The sequence below is a fragment of the Mytilus galloprovincialis genome, chromosome 6, assembly GCF_965363235.1.
Source record: "Mytilus galloprovincialis chromosome 6, xbMytGall1.hap1.1, whole genome shotgun sequence".
NCBI lineage: Eukaryota > Metazoa > Mollusca > Bivalvia > Mytilida > Mytilidae > Mytilus > Mytilus galloprovincialis.
This window is the reverse complement of record NC_134843.1, coordinates 54238662-54261644: the sequence shown is the minus strand read 5'-3', so window position 1 is coordinate 54261644 and position 22983 is coordinate 54238662. Positions and strand designations below refer to the sequence as shown.

At 31.5% G+C, this 22983-nt stretch overlaps 1 long non-coding RNA gene across 4 annotated transcripts; it reads right to left on the bottom strand.

The window, feature by feature from the left end:
- Nucleotides 1–918: 918 nt before the first annotated feature.
- Nucleotides 919–22088, bottom strand: LOC143079896 (uncharacterized). Of its 4 annotated transcripts, none has more exons than XR_012979531.1 (7): nucleotides 21728–21880; nucleotides 14545–14627; nucleotides 13550–13666; nucleotides 11546–11639; nucleotides 11042–11196; nucleotides 9965–10077; nucleotides 919–8993 (listed from the first exon to the last, which is right to left on the bottom strand). It is a non-coding gene; the product is annotated as an uncharacterized LOC143079896 (long non-coding RNA). The 4 variants fall into 4 exon arrangements; XR_012979532.1 differs by having other exon boundaries at nucleotides 11042–11185; XR_012979530.1 differs by lacking the exon at nucleotides 21728–21880 and adding an exon at nucleotides 22021–22088 and having other exon boundaries at nucleotides 11042–11639.
- Nucleotides 22089–22983: the final 895 nt, after the last annotated feature.

The following is a 22983-nucleotide window of genomic DNA, read 5'->3' as shown; positions in this document are numbered from 1 at the left end:
GCCAGTCAAATTTTTACTCGATCCGTTTAGTTTTAGCCCTTGCAATTCGCATTATTTGTACACACATTTATGAAAATAGAGAAATAAACAAATTTATAAAACGTATTAGCGATCAAGAAAAGTAAAATGTGGACGAAACCGGAAAAATACGGAATTCCGTATATGTGTAAAGAAAGACAACTCTGTTGACGTGGCAATAGCCAACTTTTCAACGCGGTAATTTTGTTTTTTTTTATTTATTTTATAATTGTTGGTAGTCCAGTTTTGCTAAATTAATATTTATAAATACATAATTTTATTTATTTGAATTATTTTGCAGATTTCCATGTTTATAGAAGAGGCCTCAACAAGGAAAATATTTCTTCAAACTAAAGTGACTGTATATTTCGTAGTACTATTTGTTTTTATATGTATTCACGAGTATTATCTATAGTTTTATCAATAAATATAAAATACCTTGTATCTGTTTCACTTCTGTTCATCAAGGGTAATACAAACTTGATGCCCCTTCAGTCCTCTTTTCCAAATTCGATATCCTAAATATTTTTATTTTTTGTTTCTGTTGACAGTGTAACCATTCTTTTTTTTTATTTTGTATGAAAGCAAGTCTCTTATTTGATAAAACCTTTTTTTATTTTAACTTCCTTTACACTTCCCTCCAAATCAAAAGTGCCACCAGATGGCACTCAGACAGACATATTGGAAAAGAAAATGCAGCTTTTGTGAATTTTTTTTATACATTTGAAATTAATCATTTGAAAATGCCATAAACAGAATGAATTTGTGCAATTTTGTAAAAACAATCATAGCTCGTGCTACCAAAGACCAGACAGCACTCGACTATTGGGAAACACATCAAAACAAACCCAATGAACTACCAAACAGTCCTGAAAAGCTGGTGCCAAAATTTAATACAAATTTCAGTGTTTCAAAAAGATTTATTTCTTATTCAAATATAATGAAAAACTACAGTAAAATGCAAATAAATCAAGAAAAGTTCAGGCTTCTTCTACCAAGAATACAGAAATATGTAACACAAAATACAAAATGGAAAAATGGCAATACCAATGGTCAAAAACAATTGTTTATTAATACATTTTCTATATATCAGTGGATGAAGTTATCTGAAAAGGACAAGGCTAAGCATACTTTAACAGACTGTGAACAGTGTATGGTGTTTGATGCGTCCCTTCTACACAAGTCATCAGAAGTGGTAAAAAAAGACTCACTTGTTGGGGCATGCCAGAATGTGGCAAATATCATCCTTGAAAAGTCACCTCCAATGTCAAAAGCAGCTGAAAAAAATGTTGAAAATTTTGTCAAAGTCTTTACCCCTATAGCATCACAAAAACTTGGTGTAGATATTATCAAAACTGTTTCAAAGGTGATGAAACTAACACCAAAAAAGAGTAAATCCCAAAAGACAAAAACAGCTACAAAAATCTTGAAAAGAAACAACATCAAAATTAAAAATAAATTATCCTCCAATGGGCAGGATGTGCGCCATTTTTTGGCCTCTGGAAAGTCCTTCAGAAAACACGATAATGATCGAATGTCAATGTATTTTGTGACAAAAGCTGAGGCTCAGCAAAAGTTGAAGGTTAAAATTGAGAAACAAAAAAATGCTTTATTAAAGCCAAAAAAACACTATGGTAACTTCGACCATTATACTTTTGAAAAAGAAGAATTCCTATCAGCATTGAGGCAATTCCCTCATGGATCCCATGTTAATTGGAAAAAACTTGGCGAACAGTTTAATCTGACCAACAAAAAAGGGGAAAGACCAGCCAATGCAGGCCAGATATTGATGGGCTTTGCCCAATATAACAAAATAAATACGGACCAGTTCAACATCAACATGCGAGTAAGCAACCGCGATTATATTCAGAGAGTAAGGAGGGCAAAAAAACGATTATCTAAGGGCTTGACCATACCATCAACAAGATCAGCCAAAACTATTAGACAGGACATAAAACATCAGATTGACAATGGAGTGATTGATTTAGGAGAAAAGATTGCCCCCTCCCAGATATCATCAAACTATATTGATAACACTGGTAGGTTGATGTAAAATTGGTAATTTATATAAATAATTTACCATTTGGGAGCATATGTATTGGTTATATTCCGAAGAATTCTCCAAAAAAATAATGATTGATACAAAAATAAACATCAATTTCAAATGGACAAGTGGCACAGGGAGAAAATCTGTAAAAAAATATGACAATATAGAGTATAACAATATTCAAGAATATAACAATAGTATGACAACAGGTGGTGTAAAAGTAATTTCAAGCACAAACAAATCAAGTCTTAAATTGACCAAGCTTGGCACTCTAGAAAAAGTCCTCCATAATCATGATAATATACATTACACAACTTTAATATAAGTGCATAATATTATTTTTTTATTATCAAAGGATCTGACTTGAAAGTGAAGGGTATTTGATAATTCAAAATGTGAAGTTTTCTGTAAATTTAGGTGAAAATAGGTCAGCGCTTAAGCCTAGTTTCTATTCACAAAAATCTGACCACAAAACTTGATTACATGAATTTTACACAAAAAGTATTTTTCAACGCGAGATTTTTTGTGAAACGAGTCTGAAGAAAAAATTCAGTGCAATCTTTTTGTACTTAATGGCAAAAAAAATTGTAAGGTTTCAGTGGAACATAGTGACTCTCTCCTACTGTTGCTGTTGGTGTTTATAGCTTAATCAACAAAAATGATCTAAAGTCCATTTATGAATAAGTGACTTTCATAAAAAGAGGTACACCATTTTAACAAATTGTTTTCTTAGATACTAGTATCTGATTATAACAAAGTCTTGTCTAAGTTTGATACAAAGTCAGGATTGTTTAAGAAAGTTATTAAAATTTCAAACAAAATCACCAGAAAAAAAACCTATTTTAATTGATCAGTTAAATATGAGGAAAAGGAGATAAATATTTATTTAATTTACTTAATTTACTTCTGAATACTTTCTTATGATAATAAACAAGCTTCTGTCCTAGTTTTGTTCAAATCCAGAATAATTTAAGAAAGTAATGAAAACTTTAAAAACTTTAACCACAGAGTGAATGTTGTGTCTCCTGGCAGAAAAAAAACCAAGTCAATTCATAAGTAAAATACTTGGGTTTGAAAGACAGTTTTTGAAAGTTATTAAAATTCTGAAAAACTACAGAGTGAATATTTGTAGACGCTGACCCTGACGATGTAATGTCAGATTGCTATGTCTGGCTCGTGACAAAAAAAAATCATTCAAGGCATTCAAATATTAACATATTGGACAAATATATACATTTCCCTTAACATCTGATCTTTAATTCTCCAGAAATACATTATGATTTTAAATAATAAAGGTTTTTATACTGCAAAAACAAAAGTTAAGCAAATAATCACAAGAACAAATAATTTCTCACTGGTCAATGTTTTCTATTTCACAGAATTAATCATGAAATACAACAAACTTAAATTGAATATACAATATGAATTTAAAATTACACAAAAAATTGTAAATGAATACACGTAGTATATAAAATTTTACATTATACATAGATGATACAGGATAAGTAAAAGATACAGATTAAATAAACAATATATAATATATAATTAATATATAACAATTAATACTTGCTTCAACTCTGATCACAAATAGTTCTAGATTATAACAGAAATAAAAAAAACAAGTATCTGTTTTATAAAAAGATTTTGTCAACAACAAAACAAATACTCTATGGTATAGCTAAAATTAAGTATGTTAGAAACCAAAAAAGGAAAACACTATCAAATGCAGGCTAGATCTTGTTGGTGTTTGCAGAACAAATTAAACATTGATCACTTTGAACAACAAACAATGATAACTGTACATGTACAATTTATGTATGTTATTGAAAAATATAAAATTTATTTGAATGAGCTTTAGAAACAGGACAAACAGCTAGGCTCTGCTGAGCTTTTCTCCTGTTTCGTAGCGAGTACAAATAAATTTTTTATTTACTGACAATGTAAAGCAAAATTTATTTGTATACCGGTCATTTGTACAAAAGATGGCTAATTGCAGGCTAAATGAATATATATAACATAAAACAAACAGGTTTAAAACAGAGTTGTGTCAAAAACAGGTCTTCACATTATACATGAAAATGGTGATAAAAGGTGTTTAATAACCTAATACAATTACCTTAACAAAAATCATGGTAAAAAAGCACACAGGTCTTGCATTGAAGATTAAAAAATGAAATCTATATAAATTCATTAATACATCAGAAATCATGAAGTTGTAGGATGTTAAAAAAAGTCTTGCTATTAAAAATTTGTCAACGGCATCAATAAAAAAAATGTGAGATTAGGTTGGAAGACATTTTTAAGCGCACCTGTCCCCGCCTTAACAATTGACATAACCAATTTATGAGGATAAAGAATATTAATATGAAATCACAGTGACACATGTTATACCTAAAAAAATCACACCATATATTTATCTTATTGGATTGCCAAACAATAATATCTTACATACAGGGTATACATAGAAATAAACAAATTGTATTTCACCATGGCTTTCAAAGTTGTTATTAATTAATAATTTGAACAAAATTTCAGGCAAACTGTTAGAGAAGAAAACAACAATCTACAGCAGGAAATTCGAACTTACAAAACTCAGACAGAAAATATTAAATGAACATGCTGAAGGTGGACTGATGCGACTATATGATGATGAACACTATGATCAGTTAACTGCAAATGAATTGAAAGAAAGGTACGTGTATGACCAAATTATAAACCAGATGCTCCGCAGGGCGTAGCTTTATACGACCGCAGAGGTTGAACCCTGAACGGTTAGGGCAAGTATGGACACAACATTCAAGCTGGATTCAGCTCTAAATTTGGATTGTGATTAAATAGTTGACACAGCATAGGTTTCTGACACAGAATGAATGTGTTCTAATGAACTTAAAATTTTTGTTTCTCTTAGAGCAATTCACTATGCTGTTGAATATTAATCCTCTCAAAAAAATGTTTGAAGAAATTTTCTTTTTTATTTATGAAATTTCAAATGAGAAAAATTGAACCCAATTTTTTTAATCACATCCCCCTTTCCCTTATTCCAAAACTAATCTCAATTAAAATTTCTAATGGAGTTTGCAACAATAACTACTCATTTAAATACATCATAAAATATTAAGATGTAAAAAAACTGCTTGTTATCACTGAATGGTAAAGATTATTTTAATTTATCAGTTGGTAGTAAAAAGTGAATATACATTGTATATTGTATATAACAAAGATTTAAGTTGATTCTGGACAAAGAAAGATAACTCCAATTAAAAAAAAATCTTGCTATTGCACAATATTTTGCAATTAGATATTTCTTGCTTACTATTCTGGACAAAGAAAGATAACTCTAATAAAAAAAAAATTTGATATTTCACAATATTGTGCAATTAGATATTTCTTGCCATTGCGCAATACTGTGCAATTGAAAAGACTTGCTATTGCACAATACTTAATATAATAATTTTAGATCCTGATTTGGACCAACTTGAAAACTGGGCCCATAATAAAAAATCTAAGTACATTTTTGGATTCAGCATATCAAAGAACTTCAAGATTTCAATTTTTGTTAAAATCAGACTAAGTTTAATTTTGGACCCTTTGGACTTTAGTGTAGACCAATTTGAAAACAGGACCAAAAATGAAGAATCTACATACACAGTTAGATTTGGTATATCAAAGAACCCCATTTATTCAATTTTTGATGAAATCAAACAAAGTTTAATTTTGGACCCCGATTTGGACCAACTTGAAAACTGGGCCAATAATCAAGAATCTAAGTACATTTTTAGATTCAGCATATCAAAGAACCTAACTGATTCATTTTTTGTCAAAATCAAACTAAGTTTAATTTTGGACCCTTTGGACCTTAATGTAGACCAATTTGAAAACGGGACCAAAAGTTAAGAATCTACATACACAGTCATGACAGTTAGATTCAGCATATCAAAGAACCCCAATTATTCAATTTTGATGAAATCAAACAAAAGTTTAATTTTGGACCCTTTGGGCCCCTTATTATGTTGGGACCAAAACTCCCAAAATCAAACCCAACCTTTCTTTTATGGTCATAAACCTTGTGTTTAAATTTCATAGATTTCTATTTACTTATACTAACGTTATGGTGCGAAAACCAAGAAAAATGCTTATTTGGGTCCCTTTTTGGCCCCTAATTCCTAAACTGTTGGGACCTAAACTCCCAAAATCAATACCAACCTTCCTTTTGTAGTCATTAACATTGTGTTTAAATTTCATTGATTTCTATTTACTTAAACTAATGTTATTGTGCGAAAACCAAGAATAATGCTTATTTGGGCCCTTTTTTGGCCCCTAATTCCTAAACTGTTGAGACCAAAACTCCCAAAATCAATCCCAACCGTTCTTTTGTGGTCATAAACCTTGTGTCAAAATTTCATAGATTTCTATTAACTTAAACTAAAGTTATAGTGCGAAAACCAAGAAAATGCTTATTTGGGCCCTTTTTGGCCCCTAATTCCTAAAATGTTGGGACCAAAACTCCCAAAATCAATACCAACCTTCCTTTTGTGGTCATAAACCTTGTGTTAAAATTTCATAGATTTCCATTCACTTTTACTAAAGTTAGAGTGCGAAAACTAAAAGTATTCGGACGCCGGACGACGACGACGACGACGCCGACGCCGACGCCAACGTGATAGCAATATACGACGAAAATTTTTTCAAAATTTGCGGTCGTATAAAAATCATAAAAATAAGTGGATGTGGTATGATTGCCAATGAGACAAGTATTCTCAGTTTTGCATAGCTATACATAGGCCCCTACCAGGGTAAAATCCAAACATTATATACGATGTAATACAATGCATGTCTATTTTTACATTTAAATCAAATATCATAAATATTTCCAAATATTTTTGTCTTTAATTTGTCAGAAACTTATTATCTCCCTTTGTAAAGGAATATGGTTTAGCATAGTACTCCAACATTTGATATGTATCATACCTCGGGACTAAATCATCAGACAAGAAAATAAATTTTAAATTGATCTACTGATCTATAACTTGCCATGATAAAACTAAATACCAAATATCAATTTCTTCAAGAACGAGGAGGAGAAAGGTTGGAAAACTGATTTGCCGTACCGACCAATGAACAGTGCAAACCTTTTGTCCCCTTCAACGTTGTCAGTAGGTGTCTAATAAAAGTTGCATGCTATTTTATCTACAGGAAATTCTACATGTATACTATGATACAAAACATCTGTGACATTTGCATTTCTATTTACAGGTATAAAAGATTAGGACAGCTGTTTACACCTAACAGTAACAGTAATGAACTGAAACATCTGGAGAGGATACGTATGCTAAAATTCTGGCATGACCATTCAGATGTACTGAATCATACTTTTGTAAGCTTTATGCTTAGCATCATTTATGACAAAGCCCTGTACTTAACAAATGAGGAATATAAGGCAAAATTTCCAGAGAGATCCAACCTCGACGTACAATCTGTGGTTGAACGTCCCCACCTTTACATCTTGGGGAGATCCAAAAGCACAAATGATGAACAGTTAAGCTTTGTTGCAGAACGGGTCAAAGACCTTATGAATTTAGTTCAACCCACATGTATAAGAGGAATACAAATTACTGATGAGCTCAGAATTTTCAGTGGTGATGGACCAGCACGCCAATTTGAAGCTGGCCAGCAGCAAGGAGGCAATTTTTCATGCATTTGTGGTATTCAAGCAGAAGACCATAGAAATCTGCATTGTGCCTATAATACAACCATGAAATCCTTAGAGGAAAGAAGACAGATTTTCGTCAAAGGTCTGCATTGGAGAAATTTTCCTGAAAATTCATGTCCTCTTTCTCATCTGAAAAAGGATGACATGGCAGATGAGTTAGAAGCCAGGGGATATAACACCAACAGAAAATCAAAAGCTGAATTGGAACAGCACCTCAAAAATGAACTTAAGGGTATACAACGACCACCAGCACTAATGTGTCATAACCCTCAAAATCCAGCAGACACAATAAACTGCTCAAAATATGAAGTTTTAGCCTGTGAACCTCTGCATGACATAACGAACATTGTACAACATATTATCATGGAACTGCCACATCACATTCAAAACAGTGAAGTCAAAAAACAATTAGAAAAATTTAGTCAGTCAACTATTGGGGAAAAAAATCAAATCAAAGGGTCGGATGCAAGACTATATGCAGTTAAGTTGGCGAAATTTATACAAAACCTTCATCAAGAGAAAAAAATACAGAATGACGTATTGAATTTAAGCAATGCCTTGGTAGAAATAATCAACATCTGCTACAGTGGTCATGATGCTAGGAACCAGAGGTCTGTTCTAAGACTGCATAATCAATGCTTTGTTTTTGCTCTAGCATGTCTAAAGGTGATAGGATCCCCCCAAAAAATGACTGCAAGGAAGTTCTATGGAAGTCATTTCCATAGTTTGGTCATACATGCACCTGAAACATACAGATTGCTTTGCCTTAGATCTGTTGTTCCTGAGGAAGAAGAGAGAACATTTGGTGATATTAGATCAATATCAAAAAATACAAGCAATCGTCAACCAGAATATGTAGTTGACAATGCTGTTATGCGGTTTAATGCTCAACAAGAAAGCCATAGTGTAATCGAGTCTATACAGAAACAAGAGTCTGTCATCAGTCAGCAAGCAAAGTTTCTTGACAAGAAAACGAATACAACAATTAAAATTACTGACATCATTAAAAACCCTTATCAGTTTCAATGCCATCTTCAGAGAATACCAGATTTCCTCCTATGTGGCAAAGGCGTGTGGTGGTCTCTTTCAGCCAGCTCTGTGATCTTCCATGATACTGTAGATCAGGATCTGAACAGCAATAATCCACCATTACATAATCTCAGGTCTACAACATTAGTAGAAGAACAAAGTTACTTGTTGGAGTGTTGGGATGAAGTTCTAAAAAGAGTGGAGAAAAGTACAATTAAAATTCCTGTTCATAAAATCAAGTGTTACAGAAATGATCAACTTGTCAAGACTCTCTACACTGACATTTTTGAGGATGAAAGTTCTGATGAAGAAAACACTGGTAGGTGTTTATTATTTAACATAAAATTTTCAAGTAAAATCATTTTAAAGATAAATAATTTATTTAAAATTCCTCATGAAATTTATGTAGATATTCATTTGAAAAGTGCAACACCTAGACTTTATAGGTATAAAATATGGTAAACATACAATTAAGTGTGTATTTTTATATATTTTCTCGTATGCAATTGTTTCATAATGATTTTTTTTCTTTTTCTTATATACTATCTGTGTCAATACAATTATTTATCTTTCTCTCATATAATGCCATCTGTTTCATTACAATGCTGTTAATTTTTTTTTATCTTATCCTTGTATGCAGAGATTTCCATTAATTTTTCATTTGCTGGCAAGCTTTTATTTAAGAAATGAACTGTTCTTTTTGTAACTTCATTGCGGTGTAAAAGTGATGACCGAAGTATATTTTCCCCGCTTCATTCTAAAAATGTGTGCAAGGTCAATTTTTTTTAGCTAGGATCATGAAAATATGAATTTTATCATTTTTCTTATCTAATTCACCTATGCACTTTAATGTCAGGACCTCGTGTTATCATGCATGATAAGTTTTATTGTGTAATGCAATTGCTTAAGGAATAACACGTGATTTGCAGTTAGCCAATCAGAATAACATATTATAATGAGACATACAGCAGATGTAATTATTTGATAAATATAAACTTGGAACATTTTGTGTAAACCACACAAGTCATAATCAATAAATACTTTAAAATATCAATTTTTGCATCTGAAACTACAACTTATCATTAATGTGTCAACATGTGCAAGAAGTACTTCAATACATTTTTTGGCAGTGTGTACAGATTTATTGAAATTATTCTTACAGAAATTATTCATCCCATTGCATCTGCCGTAATCCACAATGAAGAGGAAACTATCAACAGAACTAGGAGTCATGGTAAGTTTCTTGCTGTTGTACACATTTTAACTTCTAAATCTTCAAAAAACATAAGAAAGAATATAAAAGCATGTGAACACCATAATAAATAAAAAGAAAATATAATTTGGGTTGCTGTCACATTGATCTGAAATTATCAATGGCAAATTATAGCTTTGCATATATTGGATTATATTTTTTTACTTTTGCTGAAATGTTCATTGGCATACATGTGCCTAAGTAACTGTCGTGACTGTCTCAATATCTTTTATTCATGTTAAAACACGAGTAATAATTCACTACTTGGTCAGTTATATACATGGGATAGTGTAAGTGCTTTCTAATGTGCTGGTCACAAATAATCATTTACTTAATACACTATATCTATATCCATTAAATCATTTGGGATAGACACATGATTTATTACCAATAAAGGTAATAAATCATTACAGCAATGTCCATAAATTAAGGTAATGCACCCTAACATGTTGATATTTTGTGTTAATAGAAACTGATGAAAGCAGTGAAGAATCTGAAAGTAATGATGGAATGAATACAGATACAAGTTCTGAACTGGAAAACTTGGGTACTGTTTTTATAACTTGCACATACATTAATTGATTATTAATCCATTTCATTATTTATTAACGAGAAATGTTCATGAAAATACTATTCTTTTACTTATAATTTCAAATTGCCTTTCTACAAAACATTCAAGATGAAAAGGTTCTTGAAAGCTTTTAAGAATAATATCTACACAAATATGAAAAATAAAGTCTTGTATGATTTTTAATTTTAGTTTCTTGTGTATACTTTGGAGTTTAGTATGACATCCATTATCACTGTACTAGTAATAAGTATGCATATTTTTAAGGGCCAGCTGAAGGACATCTACGGGTGCGGGAATTCTCGCTACATTGAAGACCCATTGGTTGACTTCGGCTGTTGTCTGCTCTATGGTCGGGTGACTGTCGCTTTGACACATTCACCATTTCCTTTCTCAATTTTATTTCATTGTACTTACAAGTGTTCTATGTTCTGTTATCTTGATTTACAGAAATGCTACCTATTGCAACACCAATCATTGATGATGATTGCAAAGACAGTGAACCCATACAGCCAGAAGATGCAGATCTTGAACTGCCACAAATATGCCAATCTGTCAATCCTAGTATGTTTCTTGATGTAATATTCAGTAAAATAAAAAAAAAAATAAAAAAAATAATTAATGAAATTAAAAGAAAGAAATTCAGTTCCAGATTAAAACATAAACAGATTACTTTTGTAATTTGAAACATTTTGGAAACTTTCACTTTATAGATTAGGTGTCATCTTCTCATTTCTTCTTTTTTCATCATGAGAGTAAGATTTTTAAAAAGACTTCTTATAAAATAGTGTGAAACTTTGAAAGGTTTATTTTTTTTAGTGACTGTGTTTGTTGTCTGTATGCACTTTTTATTTTTTAATCTTGGTTTTCTTCACTAATTTGTTCTGCTATCAAATATTTTCCTATCAAAAATTAACTCACTAATTTCATCTGTATAAATTCATTTTTACAGCTCCAACAATTGATGACAAATGTGGTGTTCCTGTAGTAGCCAAAGTCAATTTATATCCAAACCCTGAAAATGATGAAACTAAAAAGTTGTACAAGTCTTACATGAAAGGTAAAAAAATATTTCAAATTAATATATATGATATAAATCATGAAACCAGGTCAAAATCTTAACTGCTAGTAATTATAAAACAGAAGATGAGACAACTCTCCACAAGAGACTGAAATGACACAAATATTAACAACTAGGGGTCATCATACGGCCTTCAACAATGAGCAAAGTCAATACTGTATAGTCAACTATTAAAGGCCCAGCAGTTACAAGGTAAAACAATTCAAATATGAACCTAACCCCTTTATTTATGTACAAAAAATAAACTAAAATAAAAATGTAACACACAAAAGACAACAACCACTATATTACAGGCTCCTGACTTTGGACAGGCACATACATACAGAATGTGGGAAGATTAAACATATTAACGGAATCCCAACCCTCCCCTAAACTGGGACACTGGTGTAACAGTAAAACATAAGAATTAACTAAAAATATCAGTTGAAAAAGGCAAAACTCAGTAGATGGACACAAATACAAACTAATTGAAGGCCATACATTGACCTATAATGGTTTACTCTTTTTTAAATTGTTATTTGGATGAAGAGTTGTCTCATTGGCACTCACACCACATCTTTGGATATCTAAATACTACTAATAATATAATGTCTATTGAAAAACCTTTTTCCTAGATGAAAAAAAAATAGAAAGTTCTTATTTTTATACTTTATATCATGTATATGTATTACAGATTTAAAAAAAAGGAATGATTTTCATTTTTTAGTTCTCAAATGGTCTCAAAAAGAACTACATACATGTACTTATTATCCAATTGAAGTGAATGCAATAGTTAATAATTGCAAAAGCAATACCAGTAAGTACATCTATTTCATACTACAATATTTTAATTAACATTTAACCATACAATTTTTTGAAGCAGCACAGTAAACAATATTGCTATATGGTATTTAGTTCAACTTTATTGTTCTCTCATTAGGACAGAAACCAATTATGGCCATTTACATATTAACATATTATAATATTGATAGTATAAAGAAAGGCAACATGTATACTATTAAAGTTTTAAGTTCAGATGCATAGCCCCGAAAAGATAATGCTACGAAATATGGACATAAAAATAGCCATTACCCACATTTAATAATCAAACTTTTCTTTCCGACATACATTTTAATGGAATAACCATCAGTCAGGGGTACTGCTTGAAGAAGTAAAAAAAAAATTTACACATATAAGATAATTATAATGTTTAAATAATCTCCCTTTAATTATCTTCAAAAATTACATATAAAGGAAATTTTTCTAACAATCCCAACAAAATTCTCAAGTTGTGAGATGTAAAATCATTGCTTTAATGATTTAGGTAAGCTCATATCTTTTTATTAGAGTTCAATGTTTCATCTCATTAATTCAACAAATTACTGATTTAGCAAAGATCTGAAGTATTTGGCAACCTTCAAAAATTGCTCCTTTGGAGCTTGTAAATTAGCAGTGTCAGATAAATGGAATTAATAAAGACATTTGCAAAGGGCAGATAATTAAAAAATATTATTACAGCAAAGAAATCCTAAGAATTCAATATAAGAAGATAGAAGGACTTTTTTTTTAACTTATACATAAAAATATGAATGTCTAAGGAACAAAACACAGCCAATATTTTTTTCCCTATACAAGTAAATATAATTCACTTTAAAAAAAAAGTTTTATAAGTATCCTACAAATTTACTTATATCAGTATATTAATATTACTTTTTCAAGTAATTAAAAATAACTTGTACAAGTAGTATCCCTCACTGACCACTGACCATACAGCACAATAACAAAAAAAGATTGCTTTTAAGCTGTAGTGAACAATGTATAAACCCCCAACAAAAATGTGATTATTTAATAAACTACTTGTATACCCATTTGCAGAATCCATGGAACTCTCAGCAGGAAACGCACAGATTAGCCACGATAATGTCAAAGACTGTACAAAGCTACCAAGTGATCTTCAATCTAATTGCCAAAGTTGGTGAATTCTAAAAAAAATCAACAACACAAAACTATATAGAAAAAGTTTAAAAGAAACTATCTAAATTTTAAAATATCTTTAAATAATTGCTATTAAAAATATAAATGATCATATTTAAAGAAATATTTCAATACAAATATCTAAGTTAAGGTTATCTAAGATGCAGCTAGTGCTCAACCCTTCTTTTACAAAACAATCAGATAAGGACCCAATACACAGCAATATGAACATGTGTTACAAAAAATATATTTTTTTCAGGACCTACACAAGTTCTATCCAACGCTAGACAAGTTAGCAATTATGCTGCAAAGAAATACACAAAACTTCCAATTACAAAACCATCTGAATGCAAAGGTTTGATTTGACTTTATAACAAATTATTGATTTTTCTCTTTACATTATATATAAGCATTAATTCTATATAACAAATGATGAAAAGAAAACACATATCATCAATTGATCAAAATTTAAAAAAAAATAAATGAAAAACAATTTCGGTCAACACATAATTTTTACCAGATTTTGACAATCCAAAATAAAATAATTAAAATTTGCTGACCCACTGACCCTATTTTTCAAAAATATATAACTGGAACCACACATTTTTTTTATATGACCTAAGTATAGCAACCAAGTTGCATTAGCATGACAAAAGTGTATTTGATATAACAGACATTTCATTAAATTTTATTCAAAACAGGACAAGCAAGAGGAGCTGTCAAGAGAAAATTGAATTTTGGAAAAGAGAGGGACGATGAAGGTGAGAGACTTAAACTTGACATCAATTTCAGTATTCCTAATCTTTGACTCAGCTTGCATCTAAGCAGAGAAGACCTAGGCCTCTGTTGCACATTCTTAATGAATTATCATATTTCTAAAGATTACCTTTTTCTATGTTTATTTTCAACTTTGGTATTGAACATGTTGAATGGTCTGCAAAAAATACACCTCTGTTGAGGACAGGATATCTATAAAATAAGTAAGTGATATTATGTAAGATGCAAAACATTTCTACTTTATTGTATTACAGCACATTTCAGTGAGTATGTAGCTAATGGTAATATCTTTGGTAAGCTTGCTTGTTAGCTGAACCGTGAAGTCATTGTTAGGTAAGGTAAACTACCCTCCTTTTAAAGTAGCTTAGTCCTACAGAGAGATAGATTGGTTATCTGTTGGGCTAGTCTACTATTAAAGAAGGGTAGTTTACCTAACCTAACAATGACTTCACGGTTCACCTAACAAGCAAGCTAACCAAAGATATTACTATTAGCTACATACTCACTGAAATGTGCTGTAATAACTTCAATAATCTGTTTTACATGTAATGCTTCAAAGGACTAAACAACATATATTAAATTATTCATATTCTTAGTAATGTTCATTTCAGAAAAGGAAAATCACCAATGGAAAATGGTTACTTCTAATACAGCATCATCTGAAATTGAGAAGAAATCAACTAGACAAAAAGAAAGCAGCAACAGTATGTAGCTTAAACTGCTTTAAACTGTAATGTAAATTGTTGTTAGCAATTAAAAAGAATTACATTTGGTTGGCATTTTTTTAATTGTCAGTCTTACAAACTTTGCATGTACCATTGTGCTGTAGAAAGCTTGATTGATAGTATAATACTTAGCTTGTCATACATCCCAAACAAAATTTTCTGCACTTCCAAAAGGATTCTTTTATCTGATTTTTCTGCTGATCAGTTGAAATGTTTAACCTGTCCAGTTACTAAGTAGTGTTACAACTTCAATTATATGCAACACATAAGTAGTAATTAGAAAGGTCTATTTTTTTTTTAATGCTGGAAATTTAATTAGAAAGCATATATGAATTTATAATCTATAAATAAAATCCTGACCCTTCTGCAAAAAGACAATATTAATACATGTAACAAGTATAGAGATAAAGATCTGGATATAGCCTTTCTTTCCCCAAATTTATGTGCTTATTGAGTATTTAAAATATGTTTTAAGTCTTTGACCAGTCCCTACGATAGGTTAGGAGGGTAGGAGGGATCCTGATCCCGAAATCCTGGGCTTAAAAACCAGAAATCAAGAAGTCCTGAATTTAAATAAATTTAAATCCTGACATTGGTAAAAAGAATTCCCTGATCCTGAAACTCCGAGCTTAAAAACACCCTTTCCCAGAGTCCTGATAAAGGTCCCCGCCTTCATAGGCGCTTTACAGGAAAACGTTGCCACCCAAGTATCTTTAACTTCTATCTAATTAATTTGCAAACAAAATGAAGATGACTAGTAAGATGTTGGTGTTTCCTAAACAATTAAAGAGGTTTTTTACTGGAGAGCATCTTTAAATTTGTAGGCAATATTTATCTTCCTTTGCCTGCTTTTACATGCATTTTCTTTGTTTCATTATTGTCAATTGCATTCTTTCTGTATTAATTACCCAGTCAAGATGTTTTTTCATCAGATATTTATTTACCCATCTCAATGAACAATGATCAACACGTTGCAATGTTCACTCAATCATGTAAAATTAAAATTTCACTTCCGTTTGATGATAGATAAAACCTAATCAACAAGCCCCGATCTACACAATAATTATATTTGTGAGACTCAGATTTAGTTACACAATTCTTTTTTTTTATTTAGTATTTCAATGTTTTTTTATACTTTTTTGTCATGAACCTTGATATTAGACTTGAATCATGTAAATATTGATTTCATACTGCAATTTTTGCATTAACACGTTCATGAGTTGTAATTTTTTTTTATTTCAATGAATTCTGTCAAGTTCCTTTTTTTTATATTGGCCATGGGCAAATTGGTTTTAAAAAATTACTTTTTTGGTTGTTGAAATGCGCATACTATTTCCATGCTGCTCCCTGTTCTGTATAAATTTGAATGCCTATCCCAACACACTTTTCCGGACAGGTGTTGATTTTATTTTTCCTTTTAGATAAAACGCAAAAAAAAATGACCAATATGACAGAGATGGAAAAATTGGAACTGCTTTTTGGAGAGACTGAGGAAATGAGACAGCTTAAAGCAGATTCTGACAGAATTCAGAGATGTCCTGGTGTGTCTTCATTTCAGACAGCACTTGATTGCAGCCATGCCAAAATTCAGACAAAAGTGGTCCAGAAACAGTCGAAACTTCAAGGTTTGCTATCGAAATCACCGGAAAACAAAAGACTGCTTTTTGAAAAGACTCTGGCTGAACTGCTACTTACGTCATGGAACTGCTATTATGAGGGCTCAGGAAAGAGAATTTAGATAACTTGTAATTAGAATATTGTAAATACATCATTTTTCTATGTCAATTTTGTATACTTTTTGTAAAAAAAAAAAAATCATCTAGTTTTATAAAAATATGAATAAACATACAGTCAAATCTAGTTTAGTCCAGTGAACATTTTAAAAAGGGAAAGGTTAAAACATTTTGATTCATCTTAAGTTAAGTCAGGAGTTACATATGTCATTTCTTGTTCCGATATTTTGACTTCATTGTTAACATGGTTAACCTTGAGGCGGAAAAAGTAGTAGTTATTCCCATTCATCATCATCTGTGGTGTACATTTAACAAATAATTCATTCAATAACTAGTATGCATGGTGTTAACAAAAGATAACAATCATAGTGGTATAAAATCCTTAAGTACTTGTTAAAAAAAAAATAGTTTTTGATTTATTTTAGTGTATAAATGTATTTGTTGTGTGCAGTCTTTTTTCTTTAAAAGTTTATCTTAATTATGTCGTCTTTTATTGGTTCTTCTAGGTTTGCAAAAATTGGGTCTATTTTTTTTTCAATTATCAGAGGTAAACTGTATTCCACAATTATTAGTTCTTCATGGTTAAACAAGAAAGCAGTCAACAAACAATAAGTTTAATTTGCAATTTTTATTTTATAAATACTAAAAAAATGAAGATAGTATATTTTTAGGCCTAAATAGTGAGGGGGGATAGGACCTTTATCGGGACTCCGGGATTGGGTGTTTTTAAACTCGGGATTGACCCTTTCGGGATCCGGGAATTCTTTTTTCCAATTTCGGGACATCTGGATTTCGTATTTTTAAGCTCGGGATTTCTTGTTTTCAGTTTTTAAGTCCGGGGTTTCGGGATCAGGACCCCTTCTACCCCCCCCCCCCCCCCCATAGAGGGAACATAAAATGTTTAACTTTACTTCAAACTTAGATGCATCATTTTTAATTAAGCATTTGGGTTAAGTTTTCTCAAGGCGACTTTAAAACATACTTGGATGATCAAGATTTTATATCGCAAAATTCTGACTGGTGATAAGGAGAAGTGCATTGACAAAATTTTACTAAATAACTGACAACATACCTGAACTTATCCAGAGTTATCAACACAACAAGGTTTGACTGTATGCAAAAAAAAGGGGTGATATTTATTTTTTCTGTAAATTGGTGTAAAAAGTTAAGTGGGAGGGAGGTGGGTAATGCAGCCAAGATTTATTCTTGCCAGTCACCAGCCTGGGTAAATGCAGAGTGACCATCTTTTAAAGGAGTACTAAAATTATCAAATCAAATATTAATTCCCTTTATTTTCATTTACAATTAACAATTGATTGTATTTGTTGGGTCATTTAAAACAACACCATATATATATGTGTGGTCATAAATATTATAATTTCCTCTATATGTAAAATAAGGAGATGTGGTATGATCAGTGCCTATCCATGCTATCATGGCTATGAGTCAACCATCACTAAAATTCAAATAAAGTATAGGTAATTTATTTCATTAAATACATGATAAAAGTTAAAAGAAGAATAGAAATATATCCATTACAACACACATATTTCTTATAAAGGTACATGCATTAGTATCATCTTCATATATATATTATATATCATGTATATGTTCCAATTTCAAACATGAAATCAAACAGTCCTAGACATAAACCTTATCCCTATTAGTCCGCCATTACTGGATATCACACAGGTTCCGGTAAAATTTTGACAGCACAATACAAAATATCTGACGCCACAATGGAAAGGGAATTGTTGTACGAGTCAAAAGTTCAAGCGGCTGGATCAGCCGCGATTAGCTATTAGGTATAATGGGGGTTCCAATCCAGGATCCCACTTACTGTACACTATGTACCTAATTCTCATTTTTTTGTCATTTACTGGGTCCCACTAGACCCCATTTCCTGTTTTTGCTACATAATAATTTGACTTTCACATGTCAGGCTTACAAATAATCAGCCATCCCGCCTCGTGCTTAGACCCCAATGAGACCCACGAGACATACATTACATTCTTACATGACATTTTAAAACTATTTGAGATATTATTATTCCTTTTGATATGTCGCTTATGTCTATTTTTTCGTTTTTTATTGTAAATTGATTGATTGTTTGATACTAAAAAATTTAATGCCCAGTCACAAATATTTCACTGCAGTTCAAATCAGTGTGAAGTGGATGTTTAAAAAGCAATCAAAGGCAACCTTTAGGCTTTCATCAATGACAAACCCAATACAGTAGAGTCGTCTAGAAAGGCCGGACATGAAAAGTGATAAACAATTCAAACTAAACATGCTAAAAAATCAAATTGTCAAATATACATAACAAAACTTTTTACAAAATATCAAATATGAGTAGAGACTAGAACCATCGACAACCATTAAACTTAGGACAGGAACAGTAAAGAATATGACGGGCTGATCTTGATAAAAAAAATTGAAAATATTTGTTATGATGTCAATGAGAAAACACTGACTTCACAAGAGACCAAATCACACAGAAATTAACAGCTTTATGTAATATATACGTCGAAGAAATCATGTCATAATAAAAAACAAATGAAAAAGTACTTTGATAAAATAAAGTCTTATATATCATTATTACCATTTTTTACAGGTGAAGTACAGGTAAAAATACAGAAATATAGTATCTATTTTTTGCAGAAAAGTAGTGCACAAACATGTGGAAACATAAAACTTGATTTTTGCTAAATTTGCACAAACGTAATTGGCCCATCTTTTTTGATTCAACATCGTTTTTAACTTTCATTTAGACTGTACAACAGTCACCAATTTTGAAAAAAATGTGCAAGCAAGTGCAGCGGACATACATTATAACAAAATTTAAATGTATGATTTAACATTGTTTTCTATCAGTTTCATTAAAATGGAGATAAAAATATTGTATATTAAACCCAAACAGCAGCAATTGTTGATTTGAAGGTGGCAAATACCTGTTCTCTGGCTCTGCTAACTTGTCACCTACTAAACTTAATTTGGGACCATTAAAATCACTTTTGTGAAATAACAATTTCATTTTGTCTCTGTCAGTGGCCACAACCCCAATTTGAAAATTATTACACGATGTCATGCGATGTTTACGAGAGCTGGGCAATAATATTTCATCAAACTTAATTAAATGCCTGAATGATTACAAAAAAAGCATACCAAACATATTGATAGAAAGGTGAAGCATATGTTTTTGCATATATATTTTTGTCTTAAAGAGGGTTTTTTCTACCCGACATTTTAATGGGAAAAAGCTATAAAACAGCAAAATAAAAAACCGTGGTCTAAATGAAGATAGGCAGATCCAGGGGAAAAATAAAGTTGATAACATAGGGCATCTGTGAAGCATGACTGAAGCGGGACACGCTTATGAAAAGTTATGAATCCGCCACTGATTGCAGCAAATACAATGTTGTCTGACACACTGACAATCAGTTCCATTTTTAATTCTATACTGGCAAAGTCTTTACACTAAACCACAGCAACGGACCCACTAGTCCAACTTCTTAATTACCACTATAATAGCAATAAAAGAAACTAACTAATCTTTTCATTTATAAAACCAACTTTTCATAAGCAAATGGACGAGATTTGACCAAAACTCAAAAAGATAAAAGAAAAATGCTGCCAAATATAAAGTATAAACATGCACCAGTCTTGCGTTAAATGTGCAAGACTTGGCAGCCCTGTAAAATTTAGCTTTTGGTCTGTTAATGTAGATTCAGGTTGATATCAAAGACTGCTGGCATAGACAATATATTAAGTAAAACTACTTCCAATTCATACCTATTATTGCAAATATAGGCACCTGAAAATTGAATAATTATATGATAAAAAAAATTATTTCCCATTTTTTTAAAGCTATAATCCTCTATATGTCATGTATGTTATTAAAGCTTCAGGCAACTGTATTTTATAAGACATATTTGTGTGTGTCAGGAGTATTGGACATAGACTAGTCCAAATAATTATGAGGTCTTGGAAGGCCATTTTAAATTTTTCAACCAGAGTTTTAGCTAGAATTGGGTACTTTGGGGGCCTTGGTTGGTCCAAGTTGTCTCCTACTTTGGTTTGCGTTTCCACCGAGTGGCCCAGTGGTTCTATCCAAGTACTTCAGCTTCCTTCACAAAACAACCGACTTCCCGCGGTGTCCTACATGTAGCACTCCCATTGTGTTGGTTGGGGATTAAATTGTCCTTGTAAAAATAATTGTCGTACAAATATACATTGGCGACACATCTCCATTAATCCTGATAGGGAGTGTAAATGGATACCACTGTGTAACACACGCAGCTTTCGAGGGGTTCTTCGGATATCAGAGGCATTTTAAATACCAAGCGTCAAGAAAAAAATATAATAGCCTTTCAAGATGTCATACTTATTTGGACTAGACATTCCAATAAATTTAGATAGGTTGAAAAATTTAGCTATATATAAATATTAAGTCTCATCCCAGGCAATAAAGTCTGACATTTTCAAATAAATCGAAATTGTATCTCTAAATCGTGGACAGTACCAGTGAAAATTTCTGAAACACGTGAAAGATATTTTTTGCACTGCTCGTTCGCTGTTTAAGACAATGGTGGTCCCGAAATTAAAAATAAATACAATGTAAAGACCTCTTGGTGTCTTGTCTTAAAATGTATGCATATACATGACATTATATTGAGTTCTTAGTGCTGACTGGAGCGATAGAAAAATAATAGATTGGAATAATTGATAACGGAAAGCACGTGGTTATGCAATTTCCCTTCTTGTAATTACTTTAAATTCACTTATAAATATTATTTGTACTAAAAACAGCAAACCCCGTGTGTGTGTGTGTTACCTTTGTCGTTTATCAAAGGATGTGAATGCTGAAAATGCTCGCTAATCTGTAAAAGTTAGATCATTTATGTATCGCAACAGGTGCTCTTCGTGTCCGCCATCCAAGCATCTTCTAGACAGTGATTAACAATTAGTAACCTCCGATTGGTCGAACGGCAACAGAAGGCGTGGCTAAGTAGCGGACGATTAAGAAGCAAAAAAACGTCTAGCCTACCAATCTTTTGTACAATTTATAGAATTTATAGCATCTGATGTATTCAGTAAATAATTTAGCATCATATGCATACTGTTTACCTATTCTTATATCCGTAGGTTAACTGTAATCCGCTATGCTACCAGCAGACGCGCTGAATTGTCAAGCCGCCATAGCGTGAATATATAATGAGTTAATCCAGAGTTACGTCCCCTTACAAAAAAACGGGAATATTGCCTTAACTACCCTGCGCGGTAGAAAGGTTAAAGTTTTTGGGGTATGCATTGAAGGAAAACGGAAACAGTATAACTATTTGGTTGATGAAGATGAGGGAATTTTAAAAGATTGTGCCGATACAAAAGGTCCAAACGCAACAATTTCCATGTTTGACCATGCTGTTGAGTGTTATGGTCTGAATGAGTCTGAATGTGGAATTCATTGTGATAATTGTCCAGGTACGTTACTTTCACTTATATTTCAGTACATTGATTTATTTTATTATTAAACTCTTAACCAATGTTAAAATAATACCAATTAGCAATATACGACCTCAAAATTGTTTGCGGTCGTATAATAAGGAGATGTGGTATGAATGTAAATAAGACAACTATCCATTGAAGTTCAAATAAAGTGGATGTAAGAATTTATAGGACAACACACGTACTTCAACAATGAGAAAACTCCATACCGCACAGTCGGCTATAAAAGACCCCGATACAAAGAATATAAAACAACACAACTAAGAAAATTAGTTAAAGAAATCATTACAAAAAAAAAACAAATCTTCGTCTTGCAATTTAAAGTTTAAAAATTGAACAACACGAACCTCATGAAAAACCGAAAGTGCTATGGGAGTATTAGGAGTTCGTGCTATTCAATACATTGGTTCTATTTAAGATAAAACTGAGCAATTTAGAGGAATTAAACTGAAAATAAAACTACCAATTTAATGAAGCGTAAATATATTTTACACCCAACAAATAAAAGTATTTTAATGCTTGTTCTTTTATTGTAGGAGAAAACAAAAATCGATATATGACTGGCTATCTTGCTTGGCGTGTGCT